Here is a 12920-nt window from a genome sequence, read left to right as displayed (position 1 = left end):
CCTCCTGGAGCAGTGACTGATAGACCTGAGTGCAGAGGGATGGGGGCAGGAGCCAGAGATTGGTCCCTGGTCCTGGGGGAGTATCTGTGGGGATGTCTGGAACTGGGGAGAAGACGGTGGTGGAGGGGAGAGCCTGGGAGCCTGGTGCTGGCTCCCAGCCCTGAGAAGGGAGATGCAGAGTTAAGGCGATAGCTGGGGGTGCTAATGGGCACCCCTCTTCCCCTCCCTGCTGTAGGATTTGCCATCTGCTGTGTGAGAAGCAGCATTTGCTCGCTTCAGGGATGTCACACTGGGGATGACACGTCCCTGCTCAGCATTGCTGGGCTGTCCTGGCTGGGCTGTGCTCTGCCCCATGCCCAGCAAGCCTCGTGTACCTGAGGGCTTGGGTGCAGTAGTGTGGGTTTGGGCTCTGGGGGTGGCCTTGTGGTTTGGCACATCTTGGTTTTATCTTATTCTCTGGAAAGCCAGGAGGTTGGTCATGAGATGCCCAAGTCCCACCAGCTCATTCTTGGGGCTCTCTGTCACCTGCTGGGAGCTGAGTGTGGCAATCACGGACCAGCCTCACCCTTGCTTTGGGGATGGGAGCAGCACCATAGAGCATCTTTGGAGTGCCGTGCTGGTGGGATAGGTGGGAAGAAAGGGTGAAGAGAGGCAGGAGGAAACAAGGATAACAGGGGAGATGAAGGAGAGGGAGCAGGGGAGAGATAGGAAAACGAGGAGTTACATAAAGGGGAAGGCACTGGGGAAGGAGGGGTATAAAGGCAGGAGAGAGCCCCTCTGCGGGAATAGCCGCCCCGTGCCGCATGCCCAGCAAGCCCCCTCTCCCCGTCAGGCTGCTAACGAGGATTAATTGCCTGTGCTGGGCTCCCGTGCGGGGCTGCACGCCGCTGCCGCCTGCCCTCCGGTGCGGGTCCCCGATGGCTCCATGGGTAATTTATGGCCACATCGGTGCAGGCAGCTGTTCGCAGGTTGGCAGCATTGCCGCCAGGAATCTGCGCCTGTTCTGAGGTACTAAATAACCCCACCGACTCTGCTCCCCATCCTAGCCAGGCTACCCCAGCTGAGCTGCAGGTAGGAGGGCAGCAGGACGGGAGTCCTCCTGCCCAATCCCAGTGCCAGAAATCAGCAATCCACCCCCACAGGCATCAGGGTCCCCGGGCCAGGGGAGCAGATGGCTGCAGCCAGCTCATGGCAGCCTTGTCACAATAGGGTCCCTTAAATACCGATACCACAATTAATTGGGATTCACTGATCACTGTTAAATCTTGCTACTTCACTGCACGTGGGGCAGGCGAGTGCAGGCAGCCGGTGTGTTGCCCAGCAGAGGCTGGCAGCACTGCTGGCACCTCGCTCCATGCCCTGGGAAATGCAGGGAGACATATGCTTCCCCAATCTGCTCAGGCCTTGGTGCATTTTGGCCATTCCCTGCAAGTGGTCTCAGAAGGTTTCAGCTGATGGAGGAGGTGCCAGGGACACTGAGGCAGCGAGACAGTGGCTGCCCTGCAGCCCCTGTCATGTCCGAATGGAAAAGGCTGAAAGGGGCAGGGAGAAGGTGGGGATGCAAGAGAAGTCTCACATTCTAGGTATTTTTGGGGACGTGGGCTCTGCTATGGTTGAATCTTTGTTCTAGGGTGAACCAAGTCACCCTGAACCTAGGCCAGCCCAGCCAGAGCTATAACTCAACCTATAATCCTTTGCCTTCAGGGATTTAGTGTCTCTTAAGCCTTGTCCTTCCTCGCAACAACTGGGGCCATGGGTGGTGCTGGGGCACTGGAGGTGGTGCATACCTGCAGGATGGGGGTTTTCTTGCTAGCAGGCACAGTGTTGCGCTGGAGTTTATTACGAGCCAGTTAATAACTCTGGACTGGATAGTTTGTTAAAGGAGTTAATTTACTCAGGGCAGTTCTCTAATGTGGGCTACAAGGCTCAGCTGTGGCCACATTGGGCTGAGCCTCTGCTGTCTCACTGCCCCGACAGAGTTTGCCCTGTGGCCTCACTCCTCATCCTTGGCACCAGGGCTGGTGGGGTGAGGAGGAGCCCAGCACGGATGGGCTGGGCTTCCCATGGGGTGACTGCTGGCATCACCTGCTTTGTGACCCCCAAGCTCTGGCTGGGACACGCAGCACTCCAGGGATCCCCATTCCTGCAGTGGGGCACCAGCAGAGCCCTGGATTGGCTCAGACACCTGCCCTCCTCAGTCACCCCCCAGGTAGCTGAGCTTCCTTGTGGCCCCACATTGGGAACTGTCTTTAAGAATACGTATTGACGTTAAAAAAGGCCCCTTTGTACCTATTAATTGAAGTCATTAAATTTAATGGGATGGTTATTACATGTTAAATAAATACTGGCTAATTATGAAAAACATATTTGCCAAGGTTTAACTATAGAAAAGATGCCTCAATTACATGGTTATTAAACCTCAAAAAATATACACTTTTAATAATGAAATGACATTTAAATAACATACATTAACTGTCTTATTAAATGTTGATTCTTTTCATATTTGAGGACTTCAATTTAGAGCGTTTTCCTTGGCACTAACCATATGATGCATCATTAGCTGTCTTTCACTCATCATTTTGAACACTTTTTTAATAAATAAGCTGAAGTGTTTGTATTTGCCTTTGTTTTCCTAGCTCTCTCTTTGGGCAGCAGGGATGTGCCAGGGGAGTGTGTAGGGAGAGCAGGAACTTCCAGGCAGATTCTCCAAATCACTAAACCTTTCCTAAAGATGGTAAACCCCTTCCTGAATCTGTCATCCTAGAATAGGCAGGCAGCCAAGCTCTTCAGGATTTCTGCCACATCCTTATGGAAAGGACCACTCTGTCTCACTCTTGGTTTTCCAGATCAAATCAGTTTGTTAGAAGTACCCAGGAGATGGGGAGCAGCAGGGTAAGAGGAGGTGCTCAAGGCTGCAGTGGAAGCATCATCCTGCTGTGGCAGAGGGAGGCTTATTTCTGTCTCTGATGCCAAATCGTGGCACCAATCCTTGAAGTGTTTCAGGATCCTTCTCAGGTGAGGGGAACCTGCTTGGAGAGGGATGCTCCATGGGGCTCATCCCCAGCTGCTGCAGTGTCCAGCCCTACTGCTCACAGGGATTCCTCTGCAGTCCTGCAGGGCACCGAGCTGGGAACTGGCTGTGGGGATGGTGTGGAGCAGCTCAACCCAGGATGTGCAGGCTCCTGCCTTTAATGCATTTATCGATTGCAGTGTACACGTCAGGATATAATTTAGAAATCACTCTCCCAGAATCAATTAAAGACTTTGCTGGCCGTATAGGCACCTCTTCTTGTTGAAGCCCTCACCCTTCCCTCAAATGCACACCCCACCACCCCTGCTCAGCTTTTGGGGAGTTCCTGTCTCCCTCCCAGCCATCTGGGAGCGTGGGTGCCGGGATCACCCGCTGGCAGACCTGCTGCTTTTCTGAGAACTGGCATTGCTTCAGCTGCCTCCCAAACCAGCCATCAGTTACGGGCTGTCAGGGAGCCAAGACCTCTTGTCTTCCGGACCTGCTTGTAATGTTCTCTGTGTCCGCAGCGAGGTGAGTAATCTGTGCTCGGGAAGAGCCAGTGGGCAGCACGACGCTCAGAGGCACTTAAATTAATTATGAAGAAGTTAAATCCCAGGGGAGCTCCTGGGGGAGTGGGGCTCAGGCTGAGCTCAGAGGCAGTCAGCTGTGCTGACTGCTTTGGGCAGGGGCTGTGGCTAAGGGGGGTGGAGGGTCCTCCAACCTGCCTTGCAGCTGCTCCATTGGTGTGATGAGTTGTCCCAGCATTAGACCACAGGTGGAGAGGGCTCCTTAAAGGCAGCAAGTGGGGGTGGCATTGTGGGCAAAAGGTAGTGGCACATCCTCTGGCAATCAAATGGGTATGGCCACCACGGGACAGCGATGTGCTGGCTGATCCGTGCCGGCTCTTGAGGGGTGGATGTGATGGACCTTCAGCTGCTTGCACCCCATGGTGGCTTTTTCTGCTGCACAGGCAGGGCTGCCTGGTGCATGGGTATGGTGTTGGAGGTAGATGGCTTCCCAAGGCCATCAGCTGGTCCTTTTCCCTTCTCTCCTCTTGAGCCATTTGGTGTTGGCAGTGAGAGTGGGGCGCAGCTCCCAGGCGAGAGAGGCTCGGCCCAGTGGACGGCGGCTCCAGGTCTCCTAATGCAGTGGGGGCATCAGGGTGGGGATGGCTGAACCAGCACCAGCCCAGCAGGGTTATAGTGCCAGTCCAGCAAGGTGGAGTCTGGACTTGTTTGCTTGAGCAGAGAACTTGAGATTCCAAAATGTATCTTTGGTACTGGGGTGATACAATTGTTGCTCAAAATTCCTGTGCTGCAGGATATGGGGCTGTCGGAACTGGCTGCTGTGGTAAGCATCAGGCTTTGTATTCTGATTTTGGCTTTGTTAATGTTATGGGTTTTATTCACAAAATGGAACTGAAAAATCCTTTTACAATGGCGTTATCTCTTCCAGGACATAGAGTTTTGACTGTGTCTAAAGAATTTTCCTCTCTTTTTTTTTCCTTTCCTTTTCTTACTGTACTGATGAACTTTCATCAAAACAACTGCAGGTTTTGTTTCAACTCTGTAAAACCACTATAGTCAATTCTAATTTTTCCATGGAAGACTGGGATTTGGGTCCTTTCTTTGCCCCCCTCTCTCCTACAAACTGTTACAGGTGCACAGACTGAAGTCAGAGCCGGAGCAAAACATCCCCGCTCCATCCTACCAGCGTTACCCACACAGTGGTGATGCCAGGACTCCTCTGGAAGTGTGAGGAATAAACCCAGCTTAGCTCTTCCTGTGGCTGCCTGGTGGATTCTGGGCTCTCCAGTTCCTCCTGTCCTGATGGAACACCATGATGTACAGAACCACCTCAGGAGAGCTTGTGACTGGGAAGCTCAAGCCAGGAGGCCACTGATGCCTCTGGGCTGCAGTGCCCTGCTGCCCTGGGGCAAGGCTTGTGGAGCTTGGTATTTCTCAGGGCCGGACACTTCTTCCTACACGAGGTTTGTCAAGCTCCTCAAGGGATCTCTGTGCTGCAATATAACATCCCTATATAGAGAAATTGCCTTAAGTAATGGTTTCTGCAGATTTTCTTAAGGTATATTTATCCTATCTTTTATTGGAATAGAATTAAAGCGAAATTAGAAACTAAAATAACTTTAATTGCGAACTTCATGATTCAGTATGTTGTAAATCTTTCAGCATAATATTGTGCCATAAAAATGCTATTTTGTGATAATTATTATTATTATAATTAATGTTCCTTAATTGCTAATGTCGCAGGCATGTTATCTCCCAGGTTTTCCTGCAGTGCCTCTGGAGGAGCTGCTCCACAGGGAGGGATGCAAAGGATCCAGGCGGGTGCCAGGGCAGGCAAAGGCTGTGTGTGCATGCGGGTGAGTGTCCACATGTCTGAGTGATGCTGCCAGCTTATCCCACCCTGGGGTTTGCCTCCAGTGCTTCCCAGTCAGGAGGAGGCAGTGAGCAGCAAACAAGGATGGATGGTGTAAGCTGTGGATAATGCCTCTGCTCCAGGCTTTGCTGTGGTCACAAGTGCTTGTGGTCACCCATGAGCTCCATCTGACAGGCAGAGATGGGCTGAGCATGGTTTATGGCTCTGCCTTTGGTCAGGTGAGAGCACCCTGGGGTTGCCCCTCTGTCCTTGTAAGAGTCAGTCCAGATACTTCAGTCGTGGCCCAGCAAAGGTGTGAGAGCACTGGCTGATGCTGAGATATTTGAAGTGCTGCCCCATTACTGAGGCCTCTGGACTTGTGGCCACCTGGTTGTTGAATGGCACGTGGTGATTATCAGCCAGACACTGGGCAACTTCACCTTCTTTTCACTCCCACCTTTGGGTCTAGCCTCTCTTCCTCACCCCCAGCCACCATTTCCAGAGCACCAAGGGTAAATTAAATTCCCTCTGGTCCCTGCCTGGACCTGTGCAAGATGCCAGCTTTGGGCACTGCATCCCTGGAATGAAAACGAAGAGCAAACACGGCACTGCAACCTGTGGATGCTAAGCAGGCTGACTCCCCGGTGTTGTCTCCTGCAAGGCAGGAGGATGCTCTGGGGGAAAGTGCCTCACTGTGGGCTTGGCTCCCACAAACTGTTAGCACCCAGCCAAGAGCTGGTGAACCCCACCAGCATGTTGGGCTGTGGGTGGGACGAGATGCAGGGTGCAAGCAAAGGGAACATGTGGCGGGAAATGAAGACTGGCTAAAGGGAGGTGGGGAGAAGGCAGTGGCGTGGAAAAGTGGTAGGATTGATGCTGTGGCCAGACAGGGACTGAGCAGTTCTCGTTAGAGTCCTTTATTATCTCTGAGGAGGCTGCTGGGGTCTGGGAGGCAGTGGCAGAGAGTGGGTCTTTGGGCCCAGGTGTGAGAGAGGAGCAGGGAGCACAGGGATGGAAAATGCCTGATGCCAAGTGCGTGAATTTTTCATATGACCCAAAGGCCTCACTCATAACAGCATGGGGCTGCCCAGGACCAGCTGAGAGAGGGAAGGCATGAAAACAGCCACCAAGCCACCTGCTTCACAGTGGTGAGTATATATGGGATGAAGCTGAAACCAGGATACATTTTTAATGACTCAGGCAGGGCTGGGTTTCTTTAAATAAGACTAGACAATGAATATGTGCTCCTGAAGCCGTGTAGTGCACCATGAATGCATTATTTACTGCTGCTTCTTCCTTGTCCATTTTAATTTTACATGGGTACTGGAGAAAGGGAAGGGACTCCTTGGCATCTCGTGGCCACCCACTTGTTCCATGTGATGGAGATGAATTTCTGAGCTGCCAAAGGATTTGGTGTTAATCTTTCCACTGACTTGAGTCATGGGGAGAACAGCCATCCTGGGGATGGAGCCTGACACTAGAAGTAGGGGCAGCTGTGGCCAGGAGTTTAGCCTGGCTGATGCATCATCCAGTCTTAATTGTGCCATTTTGTGTCTTCTCCCCATGGAAGACCACTGCAGCCCCCCCTTGCCCTAATACACGCTGAGCACGGCATCTCTGCTTCTGGCACTCTTGGAGGACCAGAAAGCCTTTGGGAAGTGGACAGTGACACATGTCATCCTAATAGTGAGGGAAGAGATGAGTCTGCTCCATGAAAATGGTCCTCAGCTGGTCCTGGTGAGGGCAGATATAGGGCAGCTGTGAAGAAGCAGTAGTATGGCCTAAGGCAGAGAGGGTGTGGAGGAGTGCTCCAAAGACACACAGTTTCCCCAAAAGGGACGCTCTACCTGGTTCCAGCTGGTAACAGGCCAGCCAAGGTAGTGAGCAGAGCACTGATCTCAGGTTGCTATTTAGCCCTCAACCATTAGGTTTCAGAGTTAACACCTTTTGCAATTAACAGGGAGTCTCTTTATACCTCAGTCAGAACTGTTTGCTCAATCTGTCCTGCCTTTTCCTGTCTCTGCAAGACTGGCCATGAACCTCAGGACACCCCAGGTAACCTGTGCAGGATACAACACTGCATCATAAAATGCCCCTGGCCCTAAACATGCTGGTGATGGCACCGTGCCCTTCTGCCAGCTGCAATAAATCAAAGCATCCATGTCCCTTCCACTGGCTATTGCTGTGGCTCCTAGTGGGATGGGTATCCTCACATTGTGGCAGGGGTGGTGATGCTGCATCCACAGTGGTGAAGGGCTGCATCTTAGACACTTTGTGGAACTAGAGAGTCAGGCAGTGACTTTTTTCCTGTCTTCAAAATTGCCCTGACTCAAAGTCTGTGCGTGATGAACTCTGTGCAGGGACACTGGGCTGCTGGGAGAAGCACGAAGTGGTTCCAGCACTCCTGAGTGGCTGCAAAGGTGGGATCAGAGTCCAAGAGCTGACGGGCACGAGGCTGCTTTCCCCAACATCCTGGGAGGGTTGAGATGGCAGCTTGACGGCTTGGAAAATAGGCTGAGATGAAGGAATATCAATACGGAGAGCGAGCTGTTCCTGCCGAACAGCCCCGGGGCAGCTAACGTGAAATGCTGGTTGTCTCGGAGGAGTTGACAGGTGTCTGCATCAGGCATCCTGCTAATTAAGCACCATTGTGAGTCACAGAGCTGAGGGATGAAGGAGCTGGAAAGGAGCTCAGCCGGAGCAGGTATGGCCAGAGGGAATCTCTGCAGGACCTCCCTGCCTGCCGGGGAAGGACTGGTGTGTGCGTGATTTGTCGGCTGGTGGATACACAGTCATCGGTCAGGCAAGTCTTTTGGGAGCTGGGGATCAGCTTGGAGAAGAGCAGAGTGGGTTATCCCACTGGGTGTCCATCCTCTCTCATTGCAGCTGTGTGTCCTCCCCTGGGTCCCACGTGCTGGCACTGATGCCCAGACTGACCTCCCATTACAGACCTGGCAGGGTTCCCCAGAGCATCTCCCACAGCCACAGCCTCCAGCACCCCTCCCACCAAACCTCTTCCAAAATCAAAGGGTGAATCACTGTCAGTGTGACAGGCTGGGAAAATGAGGATGCTACCAGACCCTTCTTTGTCCTGATCCCCTTCAAGAAGATTCTCTTCCTGCTGAAATTTACAGTGGTGCTGCCTGCCCATCAAGGCCTCTGACAGAAAATTCCCCATTTCAAGGAACATGAGTATGGTGGGGTGGAGGAAGGGGCTGCTTGCCCCTTTGTGGACCCCAGTGATCTGGAGGGTGCCTGAAGCAACAGGCACAGGATAAAAGCTGCACTGGCAGCCAGCAAAGTGCCTCCCTTCCTGGGCAGAATGGTGCTGCCCTGGTGACAGCTCCTGTGCCACCCTGCATCCCTTCCCTGGGTGCCTCTCCAGCACCTTTTGCCCACTGCCCTTCATACTTCTGCAGCTGTGATCCCCTGAAATGGCTCTATTCATTAATAGAGCTATTTAATTTTAATTCCACCCTGGATCCCCAGAGTTCTGCAGACACAGTTTGTTATACTGGCTGTCAAGAAGCTTAAAGAGCTGTTGATGCCTCCTGGAAAACTTTGACAAACCCTCTGGCTGGACCCAGTGCTGCTCCTCAGCCCAGCTGCCCAGACTTTCTGCTCCCAGGGCTGGATTAGCAAAGATGTCTGTGACAATCTGAGGAGGTAAAAAACCCATTACTGCCATCTGTGCAGAGCTGATACTCTCCTGGTGCCCATGCCCTTTGGGGGGGATCCCTGGGACTGACTGGGCAGAGTGGAGTGTAGAGTTTGCGTGTGAAGGTCCCCAAAGCCCACATTTGGGTTCCAGACTGTTCTCTGGACCAGCCAGATTGCACAGCCTGAAAACTTCTGGGCTGAGGCCACTGTGTTTCTCCCATCCCTGTGTGTTGCTGTTCAGTGCAGAGGGTTTAAACCAGGGTTGCAGGCCCTGGGGGGTTCATTTTGCAATGGCCTGTGGGCGATAACCGGGGAGGTGTTGTGCATGAGGACCTGGGTGCACTGTGCAGAACTCTACCTTTTAGCAGAAATTTTCAGCAGTCAAAAATTGCAAACAGTGGAAAAAAATGTGAATTTATCTGATTATTTTTGGTCCCTCACCACTCAGGGTGACTGGGTTAACCCAGTGAGTAGAGCAGAAGAGCCTCCCTATCTCTCTGGGCTCTCTCCAGCAACCCAATCCTCTCTCAGTTATTTTCTCTTTTTGACAAAGTAGTTTTTAGGCTACTTTTACAGAACAAAATGCCACTTGGTCTCTTTAGTAATGTAGGGAAAGCTCCCCAGACATACCAAGAACACATTGTCTCTCAATGTGATTTTGGTCAAAGTTGTGGGCAGAAAGCACTGAGTCAGCGTTCAGCATAAGGAGAAGGAGCTGGGTGAACCCCTCGCCCCTCATGGCTGGGCTTTGGGTCCAGCTGCCACCGGAGCCATCTCCTGCCTCCAGCCCTTCCTCCCAGCACCCTGCCGAGCGGGGAGCTCTGTAGTGCCTTTGAGGTGCCACTCAAGCTGCTGTCCTCAGGGCACAGCGAGGCTGTCAGCCCTCGGGGTCTGTCAGGGAAGGGGGGTGAGGATGCACGGAGAGGTTGGGGATGAACAGAGCAATTGAAGCCCCGTGGGAGGCAGGATAAAAGGCCAAGTTTCCTGAGATAACGAGGGTCTCTCTGTGGGGGTGAGTTGCCCAGACACAGGGGGAAGCCATGTGAGTGACAAGCGTGTCCCAGTGCCCGCCGGGCATGGTGTCGGATGAGCCATCAGACCAGCCATGTGAGCTCTGTTGGTCACTGTGAGTCAGGCTGCTTCCCACTCAGTACAATCCCGGGATCTACCCTGCCGTGTCCCTCCTAACCCTGTGCTGGGCTCCGGCATGGGAGTTCTTGGATTTTCTTACTGTTCAGTTTTTTTCCCTTCTGTCAGGGCTGGGCCCTCATTGGTGGCTCAGGATGCACCCTCAGCCAGATGCCTGTTCTTTTCAGCACCTTGGTTCCACTTTTCACTGGATGGATGCTGTGGGCAAGAATCCACCTTTCCTCAAAATAAATCGCCACAGTTTCCCATCCCAGGGGCACATGGGAATGGTAGCGCTGGCTTGGGGGTCAGCACTGCTGCCTCGCTCAGTTTTGCTCTGGGGAGGGAGAATTCATTCCTCTTCTCCTGCCTCTGTGGAGGAGGTGGCAGTCGTGGGACCAAGATGCCCATGCACCAGCTCTGGGAGAGAGGAAATTTAAAAGCACTGATGGGAGATTGCCTGAATATCTCTCCCTTCTTTATTCGTTTAAGAGGTTTCACTGTCTCGGTAAGTCCCCTGAGAGACAGGAGCAGGAGCCTCTTTGGATGTGAATACCTGACAAGTTTTTAATGTGAAAGGAATTCACTAAATTTAGTCTCTTGGAGGAAGAGAAAAAAAAAAAGGAGAAGTGTTTCTTTCAGTCTGGGGGAAGCGATCCAAATCCCAGCCACTTCCCTGCCGGCAGAGCTTGACGATGTCTTCTCTGTCTCGAAAGCTTTTAAGTCTGGGCCCCATGTGTGTCTGTGCACAAACAAGAGGTGGGAGAATGGCAGGCACCAAAGCCGTGCCCTGGGGGAATGCGCCTGTTCCCAGCAACTCCAGCCTCCTGGAGATGGATGCTGGTGAGGGCAGGATGGGGGGATTAGTAGGATAAAACCCTCTTGTCTGAATTGCAGGGACATCATCTTTGCTCTCAGGTGGGCTCTGAGTAACGTGTGAGCATTGAGGTGCTGAGGGCCAGAAGGGAAGCGCATCTCTGGTGTTGAACTCAGCCAGATCACCCTTTTTTCCTCAGTTTTCCTTTCTACCCTTGCTGGAGCCTCCAAGGGCCCATTTTCTTCTCTTCTGGTACTTGAGATTCACCAGATGCCTCCTCTTTTCCTGCCATGTCCTCTCCCAAAGTCTCCTGTGGTGCTCCTGCTGAAGAAGGCTTCCCATCTCCATAGTTCTTCCTGTCAGAGGGTCAAGGAGCTGCAGCCCACATGGAGACATGCACACCTGCTGGGATGCCGAGGGAGGAGATCTGCATGTGTGACTGCACAAGGTAACCACACACCTTCTATCCTGGATAGGGCAACTCCCAAACTCCCACGGTGTGTCCCTGCCTAAGGGGCAAAGCATCCCAGTGTCGAGAGCTGGTGGGGATAAAGATCTGGCTGGTTGCACCCTTGAAAACCTGGGTGAACAAGCCACCTTTCTCTGATTTCTCCCCGTGCTGCAGCACACGGTGGGCCCCAGTAAACCATAACCATCTGCAGCTCCATTTCCTAATGGGCAGGTCAGAATAGAACCATTCCCTGCCATTTCCATCCCAAAGGTCGCTCCCCAAATCAGTGGATATCCAAATATATTTATTCCCGATGGCCTTTACAAAAGTCCCTTCCCCATGGATGAAGCATTTTGGTCGGGCCTACCCAAACATGCAGGACTCCTTGCTCGGGGCAGGCAGGGCTGTAGGAGGGCACAGCTGTCCCCATGGAGGGACACAGCGGCTGGCACGGTGAGAGGGAAAAGTAAGGGGAAAGCGTAAAGGTGAGGGAATGAAGATGCCAAAAGTGCATGGCCCTGAGAGTGCTTAAAAAAAGACAAACAACCGCTTCAGCCCACTAAATTAATATTTTTGAATGTTTTAAAATTATTTTTATTAAAAATAATAGATTAAAATAAATACATTTAAAAAGTAAACATAAAACATAAAATAGTAAATACTATATTTATTATATAGTTATAGAATATAGTATTATATCACAATGCGTATATATAATAAATATATATTTATATTTTATATTTTAAAATATAAAAAATAATACATTAAAATTTTCAGCAGAATGGATGCGCTGCCAGTGGGACGATGCTGAATGGACACCCCTGGGAAACGCAGTCCCTCCGTGGGCTGCAGGGGGACGACCGGTGAGGACCCTCAGGTGCGTCCGGGCCCTGATCTTTGCGGTCTTCCCCGCTCCATCACCGCTTTTATCCCGTCCCCGACCCGTCCCCGGGCCCTCGCGGCATCGCCCTTTTAACGCGGACGGAGGGCGGGGCTGCCCCTCCCTCTCTCCCTCCCTCCTTCCCTCCCTCCCTCTCTCCCCCCTCCCTCCGCTCCTTCCCCACCTCGGGCGCCCCCTGGAGGCGGCGCGCGCACGCGGGCGCGCCCCCGCCTCCCCCCTCCCCTCCGCTCCCTTTGCCTCGCGCCGCCGGTGCGGGGCGTGTGCGCGCGCGCGGCGGCGGCGGGGGCGCGCGCGGCGGGCGGCGTTCCGTCGGGCCCCGCGCCCCGTCCCATTCATGCGGGGCAGCGGCGGCGGCGGCGCGAGCGAGGCGGGCGCGGAGCCCCGGCGGCGGCGGCCGTGGCGGTGGGGAGGGGAGGCGGGCACGGAGGAGGAGGAGGAGGAGGAGGGGACGGAGGAGAAGGAGGCGGCGGCGGCGGAGAAGGCGGCGGCGGCCCGGCGGGCGGCTCGGTGTGGAATGCAATTATGGCTGGCACGGCGGAGGCGAGCGGGGACCGGAGCCGTAAGTAAACCGCGG

At 53.3% G+C, this 12920-nt stretch overlaps 1 protein-coding gene across 1 annotated transcript in view; it reads left to right on the top strand.

Moving 5' to 3' along the window:
• Positions 1–12799: 12799 nt before the first annotated feature.
• Positions 12800–12920, top strand: part of PLXNA1 (plexin A1) — a 116711-nt gene continuing 116590 nt past the window's right edge. The window contains exon 1 of the mRNA XM_050312783.1: positions 12800–12905. The gene's annotated coding sequence lies outside the window, so the exon portion shown is untranslated. The remainder of the gene's footprint in view (positions 12906–12920) is intronic.

The sequence above is a fragment of the Myiozetetes cayanensis genome, unplaced genomic scaffold (genome assembly GCF_022539395.1).
Source record: "Myiozetetes cayanensis isolate MyiCay16 unplaced genomic scaffold, myiCay2020 scf18, whole genome shotgun sequence".
In the NCBI taxonomy this organism is placed as follows: Eukaryota; Metazoa; Chordata; class Aves; order Passeriformes; family Tyrannidae; genus Myiozetetes; species Myiozetetes cayanensis.
The sequence above is the reverse complement of the archived record's forward strand: the minus strand, read 5'-3'. Positions and strand labels throughout refer to the sequence as shown.